Source organism: Bos indicus x Bos taurus, chromosome 1, assembly GCF_003369695.1.
Source record: "Bos indicus x Bos taurus breed Angus x Brahman F1 hybrid chromosome 1, Bos_hybrid_MaternalHap_v2.0, whole genome shotgun sequence".
Classification (NCBI taxonomy): domain Eukaryota; kingdom Metazoa; phylum Chordata; class Mammalia; order Artiodactyla; family Bovidae; genus Bos; species Bos indicus x Bos taurus.
In genome coordinates this window covers 28,927,763-28,942,729 of record NC_040076.1, presented here as the reverse complement: position 1 = coordinate 28,942,729, position 14,967 = coordinate 28,927,763, and the positions used below count along the sequence as shown (strand labels likewise).

General features: G+C 39.9%; 1 protein-coding gene across 1 annotated transcript in view; it reads left to right on the top strand.

The window, feature by feature from the left end:
* The window catches only part of GBE1 (1,4-alpha-glucan branching enzyme 1), a 321,456-nt gene that overhangs the window by 263,056 nt on the left and 43,433 nt on the right, over positions 1-14,967 (top strand). The gene's annotated exons all lie outside the window — the stretch shown is intronic.

Here is a 14,967-nt window from a genome sequence, read left to right as displayed (position 1 = left end):
AAGCACTTTTATCTGTTTTTCTTATGGACTTATAAAGACCAATTTTGCAATTAGTTAAAAAAATTGTTATAAATGTTCTTTATCTGAGTCCCTGTGCTGTGAACTGTATAATCAAAAAGTAAAATAGAACTTTCCATAAGCAGTATATAGCCTACAAAGAGAATCAGATTTCCTTCACTTTTTCCTTTCAAGATGGGCTTAATAAATCCTTGAATGTGTACTCTGTACATGTTATTAGATTAGGCAATATGGTTAATAAAACTATCGGATCACTAGGGTATAGGATATCTACCCCCAGTCTAATCAGATCAGATCAGATCAGATCAGTCGCTCAGTCGTGTCCGACTCTTTGCGACCCCATGAATCTCAGCACGCCAGGCCTCCCTATCCATCACCAACTCCCGGAGTTCACTCAGACTCACGTCCATCGAGTCAGTGATGCCATCCAGCCATCTCATCCTCTGTCGTCCCCTTCTCCTCCTGCCCCCAATCCCTCCCAGCATCAGAGTCTTTTCCAATGAGTCAACTCTTCGCATGAGGTGGCCAAAGTACTGGAGTTTCAGCTTCAGCATCATTCCCTCCAAAGAAATCCCAGGGCTGATCTCCTTCAGAATGGACTGGTTGGATCTCCTTGCAGTCCAAGGGACTCTCAAGAGTCTTCTCCAACACCACAGTTCAAAAGCATCAATTCTTCGGCACTCAGCTTTCTTCACAGTCCAACTCTCACATCCATACATGACCACAGAAAAAACCATAGCCTTGACTAGACGAACCTTTGTTGGCAAAGTAATGTCTCTGCTTTTGAATATGCTACTAGGTTGGTCATAACTTTCCTTCCAAGGAGTGAGCGTCTTTTAATTTCATGGCTGCAGTCACCATCTGCAGTGATTTTGGAGCCCAGAAAAATAAAGTCTGACACTGTTTCCACTGTTTCCCCATCTATTCCCCAGTCTAATGGAGGCAAGCAAAAACAAAATAACATTTTACACTATATAAGTAATTGTTTTAACAAGGGAAAAATTTATATCTAAGTAACAATGGAAGCACAACCACCAAAGCCTTCCTACAGGAGTTTAAAAAAGGCCTCATGGAGATGAAATGGCTACCACTTGGAATAGTAACAGCAGGAGTAACAGAATACACAATGCACACAAGTCAGTAACAGGTATAATTTATATGTACACTTGAGAGTGGAGTGGGAAATATATACCTTTACCTCTTTTTATAGCTCTTTCATTATCTTCCCTAATGCCTATACTTTCATAATAGGTTTCCAACTAGTGTTATCCAAATTAAGTATCTAATGCCAGATACAATGGAAGAATATAGATGATAAAAGCTTGAATACTAATCTTGATACTTTATGCCTTATATCCTTAGTTATATTACCTCCCTGATCTATTATCTGAAAATAGGAATAATGTCCCCTCCCATAAAAGTGAAAGTGTTACTGGCTCAGTCCTGTTCAAAGATTTGTGACCCCATGGACTGCAGCCCTCCAGACTCCTCTGTCCATGGATTTCTCCAGGCAAGAATACTGGAGTGGGTTCCATTCCCTTCTCCAAGGATCTTCTCAGCCCAGGGTTTGAACCTGGTCTCCTTCACTGTAAGTGGACTCTTGACCATCTGAGCCACCAGGTTTTTTGGTGACTGTTATTTGAAATAACTGCTAAAATTCTGGCACAGAGTCTGTGTATATAGAGGCCTCTCAAGTAATTACTGTTGCTTTTATTATTTGAATATAGTTTTATGATTACATTTCATTTATTTAAAGTGTTTTTTCTTTTTCTTGATTTAAATAAAGGCATTGAGGAATATATACTTATCCTTCAATATAATAATGCTAATTCTTTAGCTTTTTAAATGACTGGTTTATAAACATGTCTACTTTTATTCAACCAGGCTTATAGGTAATATAAAGTTAATCTGATTTTGTTCATAAGAATGTTGATAGTTCATAAGAATGAGTAGTTTTTGTTTGTTTTCTTGGTTTATTTTGACAATATTACCAAAACACTTGCAGTAAGCATTTACTTCACCCCTATCCATGGGAATTTATCACCCAAAGCAATTCTAATCATGTAGATAAGTAAAGGGATTTATTGGTTTGGCCATGGGTTCCCTGGTGGCTCAGAGGTTAAAGCGTCTGCCTGCAATGTGGATGACCTGGGTTCGATCCCTGGGTTAGGAAGATCCCCTGGAGAAGGAAATGGCAACCCACTCCAGTATTCTTGCCTGGAGAATCCTATGGACGGAGGAGCCTGGTGGGCTACAGTCCACGGGGTCCCAGAGAGTCAGACACGACTGAGCGGCTTCACTTTCACTTTCACTATCACCCAAAGCAATTCTAATCATGTAGATAAGTAAAGGGATTTATTGGTTTGGCCATGGACCAAGCATAGTTCAAGTTGAAAATTGTTTTTCCTAGGTGCCCAGAACTCATTTGGCTATTGCCTTAAGAATTTTTTAAATGCAATTAATCAGGGGGAAGTTTGGGAAGAGCAGGGCAGAATGAGGGTGTTGACCAGACTCACTATTGCAGCTCCAGCAGAAGCACTGTTTCTGGTCCCTTGAAGCTGTCACAGGGTCACAAGCACGGACAATAGTCACGACAGTATTATTAGGTGGAGTGAGAGAGCAGACGAGTATTATTAGGTGGAGTGAGAGAGCAGACGCAGTGTTTGACTCAGGCCACAATGCCCTTTATCTAGGGGAAGAAGGACTGAATGTTATCATGTTTTTTGTTCAAAATTCTAGTTTGTAAATTTGTTATAGGAATTTTAAGGAAACCTAACAGTATACTGGAGAAGGCAATGGCACCCCACTCCAGTACGTTTGCCTGGAAAGTCCCATGGACGGAGGAGCCTGGTGGGCTATATAGTCCATGGGGTCGCTAGAGTCGGACACGACTGGGCAACTTCACTTTCACTTTTCACTTTCATACGCTGGAGAAGGAAATGGCAACCCACTCCAGTGTTCTTGCCTGGAGAATCCCAGGGATGGGGAAGCCTGGTGGGCTGCCGTCTATGGGATCGCACAGAGTCGGACCCTACTGAAGCAACTTAGCAGCAGCAGCAGCAGCAACAGTATACTAATCTTTTTTTTGTTTTAATTCTTAACATAGAAAATATATATACTCAGGTGACATACTTGTAAAGAATCTGCCTGCTAATTCAGGAGATACAAGAGACACTGGTTTGATCCCTGGGTTGAGAGGATCCCCTGAAGGAGGAAATGGTAACCTACTCCAGTATTCTTGCCCAGAGAATCCCATGGACAGAGGAGCCTGGAGGGCTACACAGTCCACGCGTGGTGTCACAAAAAGTCAGACCCGACTGAGCACACACACACAGTGTGGTGTGTGTGGTGTGTACATGCTGGAGGGCATGTGCTGGCTGTGCAGGCCCCAAGCTGAGCATGCATGACCTGTGTGTATGCAAACATGGGTGTGCCTGACCCTGAGCCAGTCGCTCCTGCCAACTGGACCAGCACACATATACCATAAAATGCTTTAGAATTTAAAATTTATGAATATGAAGTTTGCATATAGCTAACAGGAACTGTTCTCTCCCAGGTCTTTAGTTCAGTATACTACCTGTCAGAAAATCATAGGACAAAGAGAAACAAAAACCAAAGCATTTATTTCTCACGGTACAGTGTTTCCCTGGTAACTCAGTTGGTAAAGAATCTGTCTACAGTGCAGGAGACCCAGGTTCAATCTCTGGGTGGGGAAGGTCCCTTGGAGAAGGAAATGGCAACCCACTCCAGCATTCTTGCCTGGACAATCTCATGGACAGAGGAGCCTGGCAGGCTTCAGTCCATGGGGTTGCCAAGAGTCGGGCACAACCTAGTGACTAAACCACCACAGTTTTTGATTCTTTGGTTTTACCCTCAGACGTCATGGCCGTCGCTCTCTTTCCTTTCATCAGTGTCCTCTCTTGTTACTCGCTCTATTATAGGGCCCCAGGGTTATGGGTGTGTGTGTGTATATATATATATATGTATATTCATTACATGTGTATGTTAATATATGTGTATTTATTTCGCTGTGCCAGTCTTAGTTGTAGCGTGTGGGGTCTTAGTTGTAGCATGTGAGATCCAGCTCCCTGACCAGGGATCGAACCCCGGTGCCTTGCATTGGGATCATGGGGTCTTAGCCACTGGAACCAGTGAAGTCCCCAGGCTTCAGGTTTTAGTTCAGCTTTCCAGGACTTATTTCTGTTTACCGCAGTTGCCTCTAGGAAGCACTCCTCTCAGGGGTCAGTCTCTAGTCTCCCACCCAGCTCGGTTTTCCTCCTCTCACTTTGCTTTTCCTCTGCAGGCTTTTCCAGGGTCCTGTTCCTCTGCCCCAACTGGCATATGAGTGTGTCTCATGTCCCATTATACTCTGTTTTCTGCCACTCTTACTTGCATATTCTCCCGAGGCAATTTCATCCACTCCCATGACATCAGTTACCCTGTAGGTTTTGAAAAACACTATACGCAACTAGTCTGCAAAGATTTTTGTTTGGTTGGTTTTGAATAGCAAGGGAAATTCTCAAATTCCACAGTTGAGTTCCCAAGCCTGGCTCTTGCCCCTTCCCTGACGTTGGTATCATTTCCGACCTGTCCTCCCTAAACTGCTGTGCTATCAGCTCAGGACATTTGCAGTTTGCCTCTGGAGGATATTTGCTGTCACTCTCTGCTTTCCTCCCCTAAGAGTTTTTTGTCATTTTAGCTCTTAATGATCCCATGAGTCATTTATCACCCACTTCCCCTCTTTAAGGAAAATTGTATTTTTAGAGCTGCTTAATTCTGTCTTTCCTCCTTATTAGATTGTAAGCTCTATGAGGACAGGGACATACTGATGTACACTGTGCATGTTATCTAATACACAGAATACACTTCAGTAGTTTGAAAATTATGATCTACTTTTACAGTTGAGCATATGGCCAATACAGGGAGTCATGAGGCTCAGAATATAATCATTGACTTGCATGAGGAGTGTGTACAAGGGAAGATCCAGAGAATCCAGAGACCATACCATTTGACTTTAAAGTAGTCTTTGGTACAATGAAAAGGAATGGGCATTAAAGTTTTCCTTGATTTTATAAAATATTTTCCTTTGGATCATATCAAGGAACGGTATACATAATATATGTGTACATATAAATATACTTAATATCAGCAAAGAATTGCCTAAAATCTTAAGGGGATGGATGCAGGATGTGAGAGACTTTAAGGGTAAATCCCAGTGGCACTGCTGAGTTTGTTCTGGTGCCTCAGCTGGCGTGCCACCCCTATCTCCTCTGCTGGGTCTGATAGTTATATTCTGTATCTGTTCAAATTAGACGATGTTAGACTTTCACCAACTGTAAAGGGAAACATCCAACCTTAACAAATAGAAGTCCCTGTTGTAGGTCTAGTGCATGCTGTGGAAAGTGAAGAAGAGACTGGTGTAGCCACTTCCTGGAGCCTTGGTGATCAGTGTCAAAGGTGGGAGGAAGACTGGATAGCAGTTTTATTTTTCTGAAAAGGGAGCTCACACTCCCTAATATAGAAAAAGAATTACATACTGTGCCCCACCTTCTGGTACTTTTGAATTGTGATGCCACAGGAGACTCTTAAGAGTCCCTCGGACAACAAGGAGATCAAACCAGTCAGTCCTAAAGGAAATATTCACTGGAAAGACTGATGCTGAAACTGAGGCTCCAGTACTTTGGCCACCTGATGTGAAGAGCCGACTCATTGGCAAAGGCCCTGATTCTGGGAAAGATTGAGGGCAAGAGGAGAAGGGGGCAGCAGAGGATGAGATGGTTGGATGGCATCACTGATTCAATGGACATGAGTTTGACCAACCTAAGGGAGATGGTGAAGGACAGGGAAACCTGTCACACTGCAGTTCATGGGTCACAAAGAGTTGGACACGACTTAGCATCTGAACAACAACCTCCTGGTGACTTGATGGCCTTGAGAAAGGTCAAAGCATTTGATTTTAAAATAGATACTTCCTTTAAAGAGTTAGTTTTTGGTACCATCAAGAGGAGTAGGAGCAAAAGTGTTTTTTTTTTTTTTAATTCTCATTAAAACTGCACCTTATTCTCATATATACATAAACTTTGTATCAACAAAGAGTTATATAACATCCATAGCATGGAGGCTGTGATAGACTTTAATTAATTCCTAGGTAAAATTAGTATGCATTACAGTTTAGAGAAACAAAACACACAAAGTGGCTAATCAAAACGTTCAGCTAACAGAGCAGGGGCTTTTTTCATTAGTTGCATTGTCTTGAATTTCATCACTGTACCAGCTGGCTTCTTGTCAATTTATAGTTTGGACCTTTACATCAAACAGCAAAAAATTAATTACAGGAAAAGAAATCCCAATAGGAACTTTGTGCTTAGAGGTTTTTCAAATTAACCAGACATGAATGGTGCTGTTTACAGAGGAAATGGAAAGGGAGAGAAAGAACTTAGTGGAATTTTCTAGAATCATTAATTAACTATAGCAGTGTTAGTCACTGGCTTCCCCATGTTTGTTTTAAAGTGTTCAGCCAACGCTTTCAGCCTTCTCGTTTCTGAAAACACCCACTTCAGTTACTATATTGAATGCAGTGAATCATGGCCTGCAGTGTAACTTTTCTTACAAAATGTCTCAAGTGACAGCTCAAAAAATTACCATCCTCCATGCATTTTGAAACAAGTGCCATCCGATGTATTACATTAGTGATCATAATCGTAATTTAATGAGCAGAAAGAGCATGCTTTGATGGTTAGTGCCTGGTTACTTGTAACGCGTATTTTTGGACTTGGAAATTTTGTTCTCTGAAGTCACACTCGTTGCCTCTCTGAACTAGAGTTCATTTCAATGTGACTTTTCTAAGCCTCTTATCTGTTGAATAACCCAGCCAAAGATTTTTAAAATGCCTTCCTCAATTTAGGTTTCTACTTTTTTTTTTTCCCTTTTTTATGTAGCTTAGAAATCCTTCCACCAGGGCTTCCCTGGTGGCTCAACAGTAAAGAGTCTGCCTGCAGTGAGGGAGACCCGGGTTCTATCCCTGGGTCAGGAAGATCCTCTGGAGAAGGAAATGGCAACCCACTCCAGTATTCTTGCCTGGAAAATCTCATGGACGGAAAGGAGCCTGGGGGGCTACAGTCCATGGGGAGACAAAGAGTCAGACACGATTGAGAGACTGCACTTTCTTTTCTTAGAAATCCTTACTTGTGTTCCATTATTCTAGTTCCTAACATTCTAATACAGTGAGTAGTTCTTACTCTTTTTAAGACTCAGATGCCTGGAGGAGATGAAGAAAACCTTCTCTCCTCAGAAAAATGCACAGATGAACATACATCATTTTGCATAAAATATCAGGAATCAGTAGGGAAGCAAGAATCCCAGTTTATAAATGCCTGTTGCTCTCATTGAGAAATCTATATATATATATTATGTATGCATGTAAACATAACATATTTATATATAATTTAGGAATATATATACACATATTTTTTAATTTGATTAAATTAAAATTCTGATTCTGATCCTGTGTTCTCTATTCCATCAAGTTATCTGTACTAAAACAAATCAATTACCTTCTTTGCCATTACCTGAATAAATTTAGATTTCCCATCCATCTTTATATACAGCAGAGCTTACTTATAAGCTTATTTGGCTGGCCATATTTCACTGTACTCTCAAGTGCTGCTACATTTCCTAAGTAATTTGTAGACCATAGCTGAGAAGAACATTCTTAACTTGTTTTAATGATGGTATTTTTCTTCGTTAGGTTTGTGAGCTGTGAGCTAGTATAAAATACTAACAGGCATTTTCCACTTTTCTCTGTTCAGTCTGAGAATGGTTCACTGTTATTCCAAGGTCACTTTGAAAGTCTTTCTGTGATTTGCTTCCATTTACTTTATGCTCATGTTTACAGTTTTGAACCAAATATGAAATTTAATGTTGCGTTTGTCTACATTAAACTTAATTTGCCCCTTGTCAGGTCATTTACAACAGAGACAACATTCAAAAGCCAGTCTAAAATGTTTTGTCTACAATCACTAATATAATTTTTCTATTTCTTTGTTATGTGCAACTTTCCTTATCATTCAGTTTAAAAAGAAGCCTCTCCAGGTGATTTTTCAGAGAATCTAAATTAGTCTCTAATAAAGATTAATGAATTATTCTCTAATAGAATAGGGTCTTCTTCATGTCATATTTTTTAACAGTTCTTTTTTCTAATTCAGAAGTTTAATTTCATATTCCATATTAAGTAAGCTTATTGGAATATGCTTTAAAGTAGTGACATACAAAATCCTAAATTGGATTATGATACCAAACATTGTTACCACTTTCATCTCTTTCTAATATTTTCCAAGTACTTAATTTGCCCTTGTGTAATAAATGTTCTTCTTGCTGCTAAGTCACTTCAGTCATGTCCAACTCTGTGTGACCCATAGACAGCAGCCCACCAGGCTCGCCCGTCCCTGGGATTCTCCAGGCAAGAATACTGGAGTGGGTTGCCATTTCCTTCTCCAATGCATGAAAGTAGAAAATGAAAGTGAAGTCGCTCAGTCATGTCTGACTCTTAGCGACCTCATGTACCGCAGCCTTCCAGGGTCCTCCGTCCATGGGATTTTCCAGGCAAGAGTGCTGGAGTGGGGTGCCATTGCCTTCTCCAATGTTCTTCTCAATAGTTAATAACTTTAGATGTTATTGAAAAGATAAATGAATGTTTAAGAACCGTCTGGGAAGCCCATGTATATTAGTATAGGTATGATACAGATATGGGTACAGATATATAGGTTTTGGGGGTTTCCCAGGTGGCGCTGGTGGTAAAGAACCTGCCTGCCAATGCAGGAGACATGAGATGCAGGTTCCATACCTGGGTTGGGAAAATCCCCTGGATAAGGGCATGGCAACCCACTGCAGTATTCTTGCCTGGAAAATCCCATGGGAAGAGGAGCCTCGCGGGCTACAATCTATAGGATCACAAAGAGTCAGACACAACTGAAGTGACTTAGCATGCATGCGTGTAGCTATTGTTACAGATATAAATGAAAATAAATACAATATTTCCCAAGAGGGAAATAGTGGTATTATTTTGCTTGGGCTGCTATAATGAAATGCCAAAAACCAGGTAGCTTATAAACAATAAACATTTATTTCTCACAGTTGCTGGAGGCTGGGGATCTACAATCAGAGTGACAGCATGGTTGAGGGAGGGACCTTTAATAGGCCATGTCCTTTTGTGGTGGAAGGAGAAAGAAAGCTTAGTGCAGCTTTTATTATTAAGAGCACTGTTCCCATCCATAAGGGCTCTACCCTCATGACCCAAATATCTTCCAAATGTCCCATGACCATCATATTGAGGATTAATTTCTAACATATGAATTTGGCTGGGGGAACACTAACACTCAGACCATAGCAAGTGGTTACGTGGTAAGATTTTAGATGTGTGTATGTGTTTTTAATTGTGAATTTTAAAAATAACTTAGTATATTACTTGTATAATAAAAATAATAAAAGAAAACATAGCACTATAAATGTAGCTAAGATTTATTGAGTCGCATATTGTGTCTTGTACCCTTTTAAATAATTTGCATCTGTTACTTCATTTACTTTTAATCATGCTACTCTTCAATCCTTATTTATATTATAGATTATAAGGCTGTAGATTTTCCTGCTGGAATGTTCAAATAAATGATAATTCTGTAATTTCACATTGCATCAGTTTTTGAATGGAGTCCATTAACCCTTGAGGCTTCATGTGTATGTATGTGTGTCTGTTTTAGGGGAACAGGTTCTTAACTTTTAATCAGATTATGACATGGTTTCATACTGTTTCCAGTCATTTTGGTGCAAAATTTTTGGGGCAACAGTCCATGGGGTCACAAAGATATGGATACGACTCAGTGACTGAGCACACATACACAATTCAAAAGTCAGTTCAGTTCAGTTGCTCAGTTGTGTTTGACTCTCTGCGATACCATGGACTGCAGCACGCCAGGCCTCCCTGTCCATCACCAACTCCCAGAGTTTACTCAGACTCATCTCCATTGAGTTGGTGATGCCATCCAAACATCTCATCCTCTGTCATCCCCTTCTCTTCCTGCCCTCAATCTTTCCCAGCATAAGGGTCTTTCCCAGCATCAGGGTCCTTCCCAGTGAGTCAGCTCTTCGCATCAGGTGGCCAAAGTATTGGCATTTCAGCTTCAGCATCAGTCCTTCCAATGAATATTCAGGACTTATTTCCTTTAGGATGGACTGGTTGGATCTCCTTGCAGTCCAAGGGACTCTCAAGAGTCTTCTCCAACACCACAATTCAAAAGCATCAATTTTTCAGCTCTCAGCTTTCTTTATAATCCAACACTCACATCCATACATGACTACTGGAAAAACCATAGCCTTGACTAGACGGACCTTTGTTGACAAAGTAATGTCTCTGCTTTTTAATGTGCTGTCTAGGTTGGTCATAACTTTCCTTCCAAGGAGTAAGCGTCTTTTAATTTCATGGCTGCAATCACCATCTGCGGTGATTTTTGGAACCCCAAAAAATAAAGTCTGACACTGTTTCCACTGTTTCCCCATCTATTTGCCATGAAGTGATGGGACCAGATGCCATTCCTTAGTTTTCTGAATGTTGAGCTTTAAGCCAACTTTTTTACTCTCCTCTTTCACTTTCATCAAGATGCTCTTTAGTTCTTCCTCATTTTTTGCCATAAGGGTGGTGTCATCTGCATATCTGAGGTTATTGATATTTCTCCTGGAAATCTTGATTCCGGCTTGTGCTTCATCCAGCCCAGTGTTTCTCATGATGTACTCTGCATAGAAGTTAAATAAGCAGGGTGACAATATACAGCCTTGATGTACTCCTTTTCCTATTTGGAACCAGTCTATTGTTCCATGCCCAGTTCTAACTGTTACTCCCTGACTTGCATGCAAGTTTCTCAAGAGGCAGGTCAGATGGTCTGGTATTCCCATCTCTTTCAGAATTTTCTACAGTTTATTGTGATCCACACAGTCAAAGGCTTTGGCAGTCAATAAAGCAGAAATAGATGTTTTTCTGGAACTATCTTGTTTTTTCGATGATCCAGCTGATGTTGACAATTTGATCTCTGGTTCCTCTGCCTTTTCTAAAACCAGCTTGAACATCTGGAAGTTCGTGGTTCAGGTATTGCTGAAGCCTGGCTTGGAGAATTTTGAGCATTACTTTACTAGCCTGTGAGATGAGTGCAATTGTGCGGTAGTTTGAGCATTCTTTGGCATTGCTTTTCTTTGGGATTGGGATGAAAACTGACCTTTTCCAGTCCTGTGGCCACTGCTGAGTTTTCCAAATTTGCTGACATATGGAGAGCAGCATTTTCACAGCATCAGCTTTTAGGATTTGAAATAGCTCAACTGTAATTCCATCATATACTATAAAATATATACTATATAGCATAGTATATGCATAGTGTATTGCATATATATGTATATATTATATAGCATGTGTGTGTGTTTATAATTGTAAATAACACCTGAGAGCTTGTTAGCAGTTTCAGGATGAACATGTAGTAGGAATAATAAAGGAAGAGAGCAGAGAGGAGATTCTTGACTTATCAACTAGATTTGCCCCGTCAATCTGAGTGTCTTGTAGCAAAACCACTTTCACATTCAATTCTGCTTTTTAAGATCTGAAATAGGTAATTCAAAGAATGTTGATACTTGGCTTAGGGAAACGTGTTTGTTTTATTACATATATGAATAAATGCATCAACATTGAATTTCCACACTTTAAAGGAAAGGATAATATTGTACCAAGAAACTTTGTGAAGAATAGCCAAGTAGCTGCCTTGAATTCATCCTGGTTACTTGTATATCTACTGAAGAGTTGGGCTGGTCAGTTTCCTCCTCAGAAGGAGGGGAACCAGAAATTTTAGGTTTATAGTAACTCTCACATATTGCTCTTTATGTCATTCTTTCCTGAGCAGCATTGGTAATGGGTGTGTAACATAAAAACTGCCAAATACTGAAAGCTTCAGCTGCCAGACCTTGTACCAACTGCCTTACTTACCTCATTTGAATCTTAAAAAAGTTTGTATGAAACTTATTATGCTATTTTACAGATGAGGAAACTGAGTACTGGAGAGATTCAACTGCGTAAATTCATATTTATCATAAATATTCTTATTGGAATTAAAACCCATGCAATAGCGTCTCATAAAATCCTATTTTTTCCACCTGAGACATGCCATTCTTTTTCCACTCCCAGTGTATCTGGTCATCTCTTATCTTATTCTTTGAATTCCATGCTAGCTTTCGTACCGTTCAACTATTTACAATATCCATTGTCTTTTCCACATGGTACCAGAGATATTTTATAAAAGACCACATCTGAGCTTTGCATCCCCTTACTCAAAAGTAGCTTAAGGTCTGGAGATTATGAGACTTCTCCTAATCTAAACTTCATCCCTCCTGTCTCACCTCTTCTCACTACAAGGCCTATTTTATGGCTAAACCAAAGTCCTGTCTACATCTCACCTTCTCACTTCAACTATGTGCACATCATTCCATTTTCTTGGAATTTCTGTCCATGTATGAGAGTTTGGTCAATTTTTGCATTGTTTTCCCATGGTATCCACTTCTGAGCAATATAGTAGAGTGGTAACCAAGAGTCAGTGTGCTAAAATCAGACATTCTGAACTCATGGGCCCCACTACTTAATAACTCTCTGTGCCTCAGTTACCTATAAAATTGAGACCATAATAGTACCTACTTCAGGGTTGTTGAAAATAGAAAGAATGTGTAATGTTTAGAATAGTGCCTGGAACCTAATAAGCCAGCATTAAGCATTTGTTGTTGCTTCTTGGTGGCAGTGATATAACTATCTCCCCCAAGGAAAGCTAAAGGAATTGTTTATTAATATTAGAGTCAACTTAGAAAGTCATGGTCATACCAAAGTAAAAGTATTTTGCCTATAGAGAGCCTCAATACAGTTTGTAGGCTATTATATCCAAGCTATCCTATGGCATTTCTAGTCTCTCCCAAATTCCTCACTAGTTGAAATCTCACTAGTACTTGGGACATATCATTTTCCCCAGACTGGCAGTACCTTCATTATCAGAAGTGAATGTACCTAACCAGGTTACTTCCCTGGTGGCTCAGACAGTAAAGTGTCTACCTACAATGTGGGAGACCTGGGTTCGACCCCTGGGTTGGGAAGATCCTCTGGAGAAGGAAATGGCAACACACTCCAGTCCTCTTGTCTGGAAAATCCCATGGATGGAGGAGCGTGGTACACTACACTCCAGGAGGTCGCAAAGAGTCCAACAGGACTGAGTGACTTCATGTTCTTTCACTTTCAACCACAGTTCTGGACGCGCCTCATTTTGCTGGTTGAATGGATGATGGAACCAGCTATGACATGAGTGCAGCATGGGCTGATGTGAATCAGGCTCCAAATCCAGGCAGGACTCCTAAGTGCAGCAGAGGGAAGTTCTTTTACTATTTTAAGACACCATAAAGTAAATAATAGGGCTACCTTGGTAGCTCAGTTGGAAAAGAATCCGCCTGCAATGCAGGAGACTAGGGTTCGATCCCAAGGTCAGGAAGATCCCCAGGAGAAGAAAATGTCAACCCACTCCAGTATTCTTGCCTGGAAGATCCCATTGAGAGAGGGGCCTGGCGGTCTGCAGTCCATGGGGTCACAAACATCAGACATGATTTAGCAACTAAACCAAAGTAAATAAAGCCTGCAGATTTAGAAATATGATTCCTTCCTCTGTCACACAGGCAGCATCATAAAACATACTATTTAGGTTGAATTATTAGAATTAATTGGTTTACTAATTAATTAGTTTACAAATTAGAGTTAGTAAACTCTCAGAATTGGTGATGAACAGGGAAGCCTGGTGTGCTGCAGTCCATGGGTTGCAAAGAGTCAGACACAACCGAGCAACTGAACTGAACTGAAATGAATTAGAATTAAGGAAGATTTTTGCAGACAGTTTAATTTTTATGAAGCTGCTACAAACATATTTGTATATTATTTTTATTTTGATGACTATGGTTCTGAACAGTTAAATGTAAACTGCAGTGTTTCTCAGCAGAGTTCACCATTTAAAGCAACTCTACAGTAAGCCGTAGTGAATTACATTATAACTTTTTAGTTTTTATTTTTTAGAATATTAATGTACTAGCTTATTTTTGCCTTTATTTTTATTGAAGTATAACTGACATAACATTATGTTAGTTTCAGATATACAACACAACTCAGTATTTGTATATATTGTAAAATGATCATCACAGTAAGTTCAGTTAATGTCCGTCACTATAGCTTCCCTTGGTGGCTCAGCTGGTAAAGAATCCTCCTGCAATGCAGGTGACCCCAGTTTGATTCCTGTGTCAGGAAGATCAACGGCTACCTACTCTAGTATTCTGGCCTGGAGAATTCCATGAACTGTATAGTCTGTGGGGTCACAAAGAGTCAGACACAACTGAGTGACTTTCACTTTCACCTTCACCATGCATAGTTACAAAAACTTTTTTTCTTCTGATAAGAACTCTGAAGATTCTCTCTCCTAGCTTTCAAATATGCAGTGCAGTATTATTAACTATAGTCACTGTTCTATGCATTACATCTCTCTTTTTTTAATTTTATAACTGGAAATTTCTATCCTTTGACACCCCACCCATTTTGCCCACCTCTTACCCTCAGGCAACTACAGGTTTGTTCCTTTTATCCATGACCTTGTTTTTCCCAGTTGCTTGGTTGTTGTTACCTTTTTTAGACTCCACAATTCAGTTAGATCCTATGATATTTGTCTTTATTCTGTCACTTATTTCACTTAGCAACTATTTCAATTACAATAGGACATACTTGGGTCAGCTATGGTGCTTTCTAACTCAGAGGAGAAATTTGTGGTTTAGAAAATTGCAGCATTAAAGTAACTAATATAAGCAACTTTTGGAAAGTAGTGTTTAATATTTAGGGGGAAAAAAGAAGCCATA